General features: G+C 40.3%; 1 non-coding gene across 1 annotated transcript; it reads right to left on the bottom strand.

Annotated features, from left to right (window-relative positions):
- Positions 1–9763: 9763 nt before the first annotated feature.
- LOC111822730 (U6 spliceosomal RNA) lies at positions 9764–9869 on the bottom strand. Its single transcript, XR_002825855.1, has one exon. It is a non-coding gene; the product is annotated as a U6 spliceosomal RNA (small nuclear RNA).
- Between the last annotated feature and the right edge of the window lie 1426 nt (positions 9870–11295).

The raw sequence follows: 11295 nt of genomic DNA, 5'->3' as shown, positions 1-11295 counted from the left end.
AGAGTTCACCAGTGAGGCCATCTGGACTTGAGCTTTTCTTTATGGGCAGTTTCTTTCTTCATTATTACGAATTCAATCTCTTCACTAACTATAAGTGTAATCACATTTCCTATTCTTCTCCAGTAGGTTTGGGTAGTTTGTGTTGTTCTAGGAATTTATCCATCTCATCTAGATTATCTAATTTGTTGGCATGTATTTATTCATATGTTCTTATAATCCTTTTTATTTCTCTAAGGTCAGTAGTAAGGTCCCATCTTTCATTCCTGATTTTAGTAATATGAATCTTCTTTCTTTTTATTTTTGTTCAATCTAGCTGAAGTTTTTTCAATTTTCTTATCTTTTCAAAGAATCAACTTTTGGCTTCATGGATTTTCTCTACTCTTTTTCTATTATCTATTTCATTAATTTATGCTGTAATCATTATTTTCTGTCTTCTACTTGCTTTGTGTTTAGTTTGCTATTATTTTCCAGTGTCCTAAGGTGGAAAGTTAGGTTACTGATCTGAGATCTTCTTTTTTAAATGTAGGTATTTACAGCTGTAAATTTCCTGCTAAGCACTGCTTTCGCTGCATTTCATAAGCTTCAGTATGCTGTGTCTTCATTTTCATGCATCTCAAAATATTTTCTAATTCTCCTAATTTCCCTGTGATTTCTTCTTTGATCTATGGTTATGTAGGAATGTGTTGTTTGATTTCTACATAGTTGTGAATATCCCATATTTCTTTTTGTTATTAATTTCTAATTTTATTTTATTGTGGTTAAAGAACATACTTTGTATTATTTTAATTCTTTAAAATTTATTGTGGCCTATTTTATGACCTAGATAATGATGTGTCCAAGGTCCCCCAGTAGCATAAGTGGTTTGTGACTGACTACTAACCTAATGGTTGGCAGTTGGAACCCACCCTGCAGCTTCCTGAAGAAAGGTCTGGCAATCTGCTTCTGTAAAGATTACAGCCAAGAAACCCTATGGATCAGTTCTACTCTGTAACACATGGGTCTCTGTGAGTCAGAATCAATTCCATGGCAATGGGTTTGGTTTTTAATGGTCTATCCTTGAGAAATTTTTATGTGCATGTTTTAGTTTGCTAGTGCTGCTGTAACAACAACAACAACAACAAAAATACCACAAGCATGTGGCTTTAAAGAACATAAAGTTATTTTCTCACAATTCTGGAGGTTATAAGTCCAAATCAGAGTCTCGGCTATGTCAGTTCCTTCTGTGGTCCTCTCTAGTTTCTGGCAACTGCCACAATCCTTGGCAATCTTTGCTGCCTATAGATGCATCTGCCTCTGTCATCACATGGCACCTTCTCTCATGTGTCTGTTCTGCTCTTTTTATAAGATACTACTCAGTAGGGATTAAGCTTACTACCCACCCTAGTCCAGTATGACATCATTAATATAACAAAAGAAAAACCCCTATTTCTAAACAGGGTCATATTTACAGGTAAAGGGGTTAGGACTTCCACATAAGTCTTTTGGGGATACAATTTAATCCATAACAATGCACTTGAGAAGGTGTGTGTTCTGCTGTTTTGGGGAGAAGAGTTCTATACATATCCATTAGGTCTAGTTGGTTTACAGTGTTGTTCAAGTCTTCTATTTCATTGTTGATCTTTTTCCTGGGTGTTCTATTCATTATTATAAGTGGAGTATTGAAGTCTCCAACTACTGTTGTTTAATAGTAGTTCATCAATTCTGTAAGTTTTTGCTTCATGTATTTTGGTATTCTGGAGTTAGGTGCATATATGCTTAGAATTGTTAAATCTTTCTAATGGTCAATCCTTTTACCATATGAAACAACTCTCTTTATCTCTAGTAACTTTTTGTTTTAAAGTCTATCTTATTAGGTGTTGGTATAGCCACTCCACTTTCTTATTGTTGTGTTTGCATGATGTATCTTTTCTCCCATCGTTTACTTTCTTCTTATTTGTATCTTTTAATCTGACAATCTCTGCCTTTTAATTGTATTGATTAATCCATTCACCTTTAATGTTATTATTGATATAGTTGGACTTACATCTGCCAATTTACTTTTGTTTTCTGTGAAATAGATGGGAAATCTACCAAATAAGTCTAGTGAATGGCAATCTAACTTGAACCACCAGAATAGAGAGTCACGGCCCCTCAATCAATTCCCAGATGAGCCATTTTACAGGCCCACAACCCCTTGAATGAAGGAGAGGCTGGGTCCCCTTGAGGAAGGGCCCCACTACACTGCCAAAAATTTATACTGTTAATGTTTCTCCCACCCTTCCCCAAAGGGATCTATGGCATTTATGAGAGTGATTGTTCATTGGGAAAAGGAAATAATCAGACTTTTTGAGAATTACTGGATACTGGCTCTGAACTGATACTAATTCCGGAAAACTCAAAATGTCATTGTGGCCCACCAGTCAGAGTAGGGCATATAGAAGTTAGGTTATTAATGGAGTCTTAGCTCAGGTTTGTCTCACTGTGGGTCCAGTGGGTCCCCAAACCCATGCTGTATTGATCTTCCCAGTTCCAGAATGCAGAATTGACTAGATATACTCAGAAACTGGCAGAACCCCCACACTGGATCCCGGACAAGTGGAATAAGGGCCGCTATGGTAGGAAAGCCAAGTGGAAGCCATTAGAACGGCCCCTACCTAGGAAAATAGTAAACCAAAAACAATACTGCATTCCTGGAAGGATTGCAGAGATTACCACCACCATCAAGGACTTGAAGGATGCAGGGATGGTGATTCCCAACACATTCCCATTCAACTCACCTCTCTTGCCTGTGCAAAAAAACAGATGGATGTTGGAGAATGACAGTGGATTATTAAAAACTTAACCAGGTGGTGACTCCAATTGCAGCTGCTGTTCCAGATGTGGTTTCATTGCTTGAGCAAATAAATACATCTGCTGGTACCTGAAATGCAGCTATTGATCTGACCAGTGCCTTTTTCTCAATTCGGGTTTTGAAGGAAGACCAGAAGCAGTTTGCCTTTAGCTGGCAAGGGCAGCAATACACCGTCACTGTCCAACCTCAGAGGCATATCAACTCTCCAGCCCTATGTCATAATTTAGTCCACAGGGACCTTGGTTTCCTGTCCCTTCCACAAGACATTAACACTGGCCCATTACATTGATAACATTATGCTAATTGGACCTACTAAGAAAGAAGTGTCAATGACTCTGGACTTATTGGTAAAATATTTGGATACTGGAGGGTGGGAAATTTATCCAACAAAAATTCAGGCACCTTCCATTTGAATAAAAATTTCTAGGGGTTCAGTGGTGTGGGGCATGTCAAGACACTCCTTCTAAAGTGAAGGATAAGTTACTGCATATGGTCCCTCTCACAAATGAAAAGGAGGCACAACATCTGGTGGGCCTCTTTGGATTTTGGAGGCAACATAGCCCTCATTTGGGTGTACTGTTTTTGTTAGGTGCCATCGAGTCAGTTCCGACTCATAGAGACCGTATATAAAACAGAACAAAACACTGCCAGGTCCTGCATCATCCTCACAGTCATAGTTATGCTTGAGTACATTGTTGCAGCCACTGTGTCAATCCATCTCATTGAGGGTCTTGGTCTTCCAGTTTTTCGCTGACCCTCTACTTTACCAAGCATGATGTCCTTCTCCAGGGACTGATCCCTCCTGATAGCATGTCCAAAGTATGTGAGACGTAGTCTTGCCATCCTTGCTTCTCCTTAGCATTCTGGCTGTACTGCTTCCAAGATAGATTTGTTCATTTTTTTTGACAGTTCATGATATAGTCAATATTCTTCACCAATGCCGCAATTCAAAGGCATCAATTCTCCTTCGGTCTTCCTTATTCATTGTCCAGCTTTCACATGCATATGAGGTGATTGAAAAGATCATGGCTTGGGTCAGTTGCACCTTAGTCTTCAAGGTGACATCTTTGCTTTTTAACACTTTAAAGAGGTCTTTTGCAGCTCTGGAGTATTTATCAAGTGACTGAAAAGGCTGCTAGTGTTGAGTGGGGCCTAGAGCAAGAGAAGGCTCTGCAACAGGTTCCAGCTGCTGTGCAAGCCACTCTCCCACTTGGCCCATATAATATGGCTGATTCAATGGTGCTTGAAGTGTCAGTGACAGATTGAGATACTGTTTGGAGTCTTTGGCAGGCCGCTATTGGTGAATCACAGTGCAGACCCTTAGGATTTTGGAGCAAAGCCCTGCCATCCACTGTAGATAACTACTCTTCTTTTGAGAAGAGCATTAGTAGAGACTAAATGCTTAACCATGGGCCACCAAGTCACTATGTGGCCTGAGCTGCCCATCATGAACTGGGTGTTGTCTGACCCACAGAGTAATAAAGTCAGATGTGCACAGCAGCTCTCCACCATTAAATGGAAGTGGTATACATGAGATCAGGCCTGAACAGGACCTGAAGGCACAAGTTGCATAAGGAAGTTGCCCAAATGCCCATGGTCTCCACTCCTGTCACATTAGCTGCCCTCTCCAAGTTTGCTCATATGGCCTCATAGGGAGTTCCTTATGATCAGTTAACTAAGGGAGAGAAAATTTGTGCCTGGTTTACAGATAGTCCTGAGCAATATGCAGGCACCACTCGAAAGTGGACAGTGGGCAACACTACAGTCCCTTTCTGGGACCTCCCTGAAGGACAATGGTGAAGGGAAATCCTCCCAATGGGCAGAATCTCAAGCAGTGCATCCGGTTGTTCACTTTGCTTGGAAGGAGAAATGGCCAGATGTGTGATTGTATACTGATTCATGGGCTATGGTCAATGGTTTGGCTGGATGGTCAGGGACTTGAAGGAACATCATTGGAAAATTGGAGACAAGGAGCTATGAGAAAGAGGTACATGGATAGACCTCTCTGAATGGGCCAAAGAAGTGAAGATAGTTGTGTCTCATGTGAATGCTAACCAAAGTTTGATCTCAGCAGAGGAGGATTTTAACAATTAAGAGGATAGGATGATGTGTTCTGTGGAAACCAGTTATCGTCTTTCCCCTGCCACTCCCTTCATTGCCCAATGGGCTCATGAACAAAGTGGTCATGGGGGCAGGGTTGGAGGTTATGCATGGACTCAGCAACCTGAACTTTCATTCACCAAGGCCGACTTGGCTACAGCCACTGCTGAGTATACAATCTGCCAGCAACAGAGACCAACAGTGAGTCCCTAATATGGCACCATTTCTCGAGGTGATCAACCAGCAACCTAGTGGCAAGTTGATTACACTGGACTACTTCCATCATGGAAAGCGCAGCATTTTGTTTTTACTGGGATAGACACTTACTCTGGATATGGATTTCCCTTCCCTGCATGCTAGGCTTCTACCAAAACTACCAACTGTGGACTTACAGAATGCCTTATCCACCATCATGGTATCCCACACAGCATCACTTGGATCAAGGAGCTCACTTCACAGCAGATGAAATGGAGCAATGAGCCCATGCTCGTAGAATTCCCTGGTCTTACCACATTCTGCATCATCCTGAAGCAGCTGGCTTGATAGAACGATGGAATGGCCTTCTAAAGACACAATTATGACACTGGCTAGGTGGCAATGGAGCCCTGGTGGTGCAATGGTTAAGAGCTTGACTGCTTTCCAAAAGGTCGGCAGTTCCAGCAACCGCTCCTTGGAAATTCTATGGGGCAGTTCTACTCTGTCTTATAGGGTTGCTATGAGTCGGAATCGACTCAACGGCCATGGGTATGGTTTAGGTGACAATACTTAGTGTTGGGGCAATGTTTTCCAGGAGGCTGTATATGCTGTAAACCAGGGTCCAATATATGGTGCTGTTTCTCTCATAGTCAGAATTCATTGGTCCAGGAATCAAGGGGTAGAAATGGGAGTGGCACCACTCACTATTACCCCTAGTGATCCACTCATAAAAATTTTGCCTCCTGTCCCCACAACCCTATGCTCTGCAGGTTTAGAGGCCTTATTTTCAAAGGGAGGAATGCTCCAACCAGGAGACACAACACTGATTCCATTGAATTGGAAATTAAGAATGCCACCCGGCCACTTTGGGCTCCTCAGGCCTCTGGATCAACAGGCAAAGAAGGGAGTTACTATATTGGCTGGTGTGAGTGATCCTGATTACCAAGGGGAAAATGGATTGATATTACATAATGGAAGTAAAGAAGAATATGTCTGGAATAAAAAAATCTCTTAGGACGTCTCTTAGTACCATCATGCCCTGTGATTAAAGTCAACAGAAAACTACAGCAACTCAATTCCGACATGACTACTAATGGTTCAGATCTTTCAGGAATGAAGGTTTGGGTCACCCCACCAGGCAAGGAACCACAACCAGCTGAGGTGTTTTTTAAAGGCAAGGAGAATAAGGCATGGGTGGTGGAAGAAAGCAGTTCTAAATACTAGTTACTATCACGTGATCAGTTGCAGAAACTAGGACTGTAATTGTTATATGAATATTCCTTCCTTGTGTGTATCAAATATTTTTGTTTTCTTCACTTATAAAATCTAAGATGTAAATGGGGCTAGTGCGTTTTTGGTTGTACGCATGTTAGTTGTATGATGTTAGGCATATGACTTTGTAATTGTCTTTATTTAGAGATTGTGTATGGTTTGGAAACCCTGGTGGCGTAGTGGTTAAGAGCTATGTCTGCTAACCAAAAGGTTGGCAGTTCGAATCTACCAGGCGCTCCTTGAAAACTCTGTGGGGCAGTTCTACTCTGTCCTATAGGGCTGCTATGAGTCAGAACGACTCAATGGCATCAGGTTTTTTTTTTTTTTTTTTTTGGTGTATGGTTTAAGGAGATGTGTATAGGTGCCAAGTTGACAAGGGGTGGACTGTGATGGTTAAGGTTGTGTGTCACCTTGGCTGGGCCATGATTCTCAGTGGTTTGGCAGTTACATAATGATGTAAATTGGCAGTTATGTAATGATGTAGTTACCCTCCATTTTGTGGTATAATGTAATCATCTCTATGATGTGATCTGATGTGATCAATCAGTTGTAAAGGGAGTTTCCTCAGGGTTGTGGCCTGTATCCAATATATATGGACATTCTGACAAAACTCACTGGCTTTTGCTCCACTCTGGATGCTGCATTTGTCTCGTCATCATCTGACCTCTGATTCTTGGGATTTGAGCCAGCTGTATTACTTGCCAATCTTGAGATCTGTTGCCTCCAAAGCCTATGAGCCAGCAACCTGCCATCTGACCTGCTGATCTTGGGTTCTTCAGCCTCTGCAATTATGTGAGTCAGGAGAAGCCTCCAGCCTCACGCCTGACCCGTAGACTTGGGACTTGTCAGCCTCTACAACTGCATGATCCATTTCCTTAAGATAAATCTCTCTCTCTTTATGTCTCTTTCTCTCTCTAAGAACCCAACCTAAGACAGCATTATTCTATTGTATGTATGTACCACGTTTTGTTTATACAGTCATCTGTTGGTGGGCATTTAGGTTGTTTCCACCTTTTGGCTATTGTGAATAGTGCTGCAGTGAACATTGGTGTACAAGTCTCTTTTTGAGTCTCTGCTTTCAAGTCTTTTGGGTATATACCTAGAAGTGGAATTGCTGGGTCATACGGTAGCTCTATTTTTAATGTTTTGAGGCACCACCACACTGCTTTCCACAGCAGCTGTACCATTTTCTATTCCCATCAGCAATGGATAAGTGTTCCAATTTCCCCACATCCTCACCAACATTTATTATTTTGTTTTTAATCTTAGCCATCCTAGTGGGAGGGAAATGGTATCTCATTGTGGTTTTGATTTGCATCTCTCTGATGGCTAATGATGATGAGCATCTTTTCATGTGTTTGGTGGCCATTTGAATGTCCTCTTTGGTGAACTGTCCAGGTCCTGCGCTCATTTTATGATTGGGTTGTCTTTCTGTTGTTCAGCTGTCAGAGTTTTACATATATTTGGTTATTAGATTTTTGTCAAACATATGGTTTCTGAAGATATTCTCCCAGTCAGTAGCTTGTCTTTTCATTTTTTTTGTAAATCCTTTTGATGAGCAAAAGTTTTTTTTTTTTTTTTTTTGCATTCTTTTTTATTGTAGTTTAGGTAAAAATTTACAGAGCCAATTTGTTGCTCGTTAAAACAGTACACAGATTGTTTTGTGACATTGGTTGCCAGCCTTGCAATGTGTCAACACTCTCCCCTTCTCCATCCCAGGTTCCATGTTTCCATTCATCCCATTTTCCTGTCCCTTCCTGCCTTCTTGTCTTTGCTTTTGGTCTGGTGTGCCCATTAGTCTCATATACATTATTGAACTATGAAGTACGTCTCTCACGTGTGTTATTGTTGGCCCTATAGACTTGTCTAAACCTTGACTGAAGGGTGAACCTCAGCAGTGACTTCAGTACTGAGTTAAAAAGGTGTCTGGAGGCCATACTCTTGGGGTTTCTCCAGTCTCTGTCAGACTAGCAAGCCTGATCTTGTGTGTGTGTGGTGTGTGTGTCTGAATTTGAATTTTTTCTACATTTTTCTCTCTCTCTGAGACTCTCTATTGTGATCCCCACCAGAGCAGTCAATGGTGGTAACCAGGCACCATCTAGTTGTTCTGGGCTCAGTCTGGTAGAGGATGTGGTAGTTGTGGTCCATTAGTCCTTTGGACTAATCTTTCCCTTGTGTCTTTGGTCGTCTTCATTCTCCTTTGCTCCAGCCGGGATGTGACCAGTAGATGTATCTTAGATGGCTGCTTACAGGCTTTTGAGATCCTAGTCACTACTCACCACAGTATGGAAAACATTTTCTTTATAAACTATGTTACGCCAATTGAGCTAGATGTCCCCCAAGACCATGGTCCCCAGCACTCAGCCTAGTAGCAGGGTCTCTCAGGACGTTTCAATGTGTCTGTGAAGCTTCTGTGATTTTGCCCTGGTCAAGTTGTGCTGACTTCCTCAGTATTGTGTACCATCTTACACTTGACCAAAGTTACAAATTATCTACTATCTAGTTGGTGTTTTTCCCTCCCCATATGTCCCCTCCCTCGTAACCATCAAAGATTGTTTCTTTCTGTGTGGAAACATTTTCATGTGTTTTTATAATAGTGGTCTCATACAATATTTGTCCTTTTGTGACTGACTTATTTCACTCAACATAATGTCCTCCAGATTCACCATGTTGTGAAATGTTTTGCAGATTCATCATTGTTCTTTATCATTGAGTAGTATCCTATTGTGTGTATGTACCATAGTTTATCCATTCATCTGTTGATGGGCACTTAGGTTGTGTTCATCTTTTTGCTACTGTGAATAGTGCTGGAATGAACATGGGTATGCATATGTCTATTCATGTGATGGGTCTCATTTCTCTAAGATAGATTTCTAGGAGTGGGACTGCTGGATCTTATGGTATTTTTATTTCTAGCTTTTTAAAGGAAGTGCTCTATCATTTTCCAAAATGGTTGTTCCAATTTGCATTCCCACAAGCGGTGCATAAGAGTTCCAATCTCCCAGCAACCTCTCCAATATTTGTTATTTTCTGTTTCTTTGATTTGTGCCAGTAATGTCGAGGTGAGATGGTATCTCATTGTAGTTTTGATTTGCCTTTCTCTAATGGCTAGTGATCATGAGCATTTCCTCACGTATCTGTTAGCCGCCTGAATGTCTTCTTTAGTGAAGTATCTGTTTATAGCCTTTGCCCATTTTTTAATTGGATTATTTGTCTTTTTATTGTACAGGCGTTGGATTTTCCTATAGATTTTAGAGTTTAGACCTTTATCAGATATGTCATAGCCAAAATTCTTTTCCCAGTCTGTAGGTTCTCTTTTTACTCTTTTGGTGAAGTCTTTTGATGAGCATAAGTGTTTAATTTTTTAAAAATATGGAATGCTTCATGAATTTGTGTGTCACCCTAGTGCACGGGCCATTCTAACCTTCTCTATATCCTTCCAATTTTACTATATGTGCTTCGAAATGAGCACCAAAGGTTTTTAATTTTTACAATGTCCTATTTATTTTGTCTTTTGCTGTTTGTGCTTTTGTTATTAGACAATCCACTGTTGAAAGCTAGGCTCGACAGCATTGCCCCTGCTGGTTCTTCTAAAAATTTTATGATTTTAGTTTGCACATTTAGGGCCTTAATCCATTTTGTATTTGTGTATGGTGTGAGGCATGGATACTGTTTCATTTTTCTGCAGTTGGAAATCCAATTTTCCCAGTACCATTGAAGAGACGCTTCTTTCTCACATCAAATGAACTTAGCACCCTGTCAAAAATCAGTTGACCATAAATCTGTGGGTTTTATTATCCAGACTCTCAATTATAATCCATTGGTCTATGTGTCTATTGTTACTCCAGTACCGGGCTGTTTTGATTACTGTAACTTATAGTATGTAAAGTCAGGAAGTGTGAGACCTCCTTTGTTCTTCTAACATTTTTTTTTAGCTATTCAGGCCCTCTTGCCATTGCATATAAAGTTGAGGATTGGTTTTTCTATTTCTGTAAAGAAGGCTATTGGAATTTTGATCGGGATTGCATTGAATCTATATCGCTTTGGGTAGTATTGACATCTTAACAATATTAAGTCTTCCCATCCATGAACATAGAACATCTTTCTATTTATTTAAGTCTTCTTTAACCTCTTTCAGGGGTGTCTTATAGTTTTCACTGTATAAGTCCTTCATGTCCCTGGTTAGATTTATTCCAGAGTATTTTATTCTCTTAGATGCTGTGGTAAATGGAGTTGTTTCCCGAATTTCCCTTCCAAATTTCTCATTGTGGTTGTACAGAAACCCAACTGCTTTTGTTTGTTGACCCTGGTACCCTGCAACTTTGCTAAACTCCTTTATTAGCTCCAGAAGTTTGAGAAATGGGTCCTTTTATGGAGTGTAAATTGAAGGAAGCAAATTTACTACATCCACTAAAAATTTAAATCTACATAATTTTAATCCAGAAATTCCAATAAATAAGGCAAAGCTATAATACAGGATTGAAAAGGTGTCTCACATATAATATTAAGTGAAAAGTTGCAAAATAATACCAGAACCAGCTGTCCTTGAGTTGACTCCAACTCATAGCGACTCCATGTGTCATGGTAGAACTGTTGCTCCATAGGATTTTCAATGGCTGATCTTTCAGCAGATTTGCCAGGCCTTTCTTCCAAGGCACATCTGGGTGGACTAAAACTGCAACCTTTCAGTTAGGCAAAATAATAGAGATGGCGAGAAAAACAAAAAGTCACATACAGATGAGAAACGATAAGACTAAGTTCAGATTATTCAGCACGAACCATGCAGGCAAGCAGGCAATGAGATAACATATAAAACCTTGAAAGAAAAAAATTGCCAGCCAAGAATAATATATCCTGCAAAACTCTCATTCAAATATGATGGTGAAATTAGGACATTT

The sequence above is a fragment of the Trichechus manatus genome, unplaced genomic scaffold (assembly GCF_000243295.1).
Source record: "Trichechus manatus latirostris isolate Lorelei unplaced genomic scaffold, TriManLat1.0 scaffold00200, whole genome shotgun sequence".
In the NCBI taxonomy this organism is placed as follows: Eukaryota; Metazoa; Chordata; class Mammalia; order Sirenia; family Trichechidae; genus Trichechus; species Trichechus manatus.
This window is presented reverse-complemented; position numbering and strand designations above follow the sequence as displayed.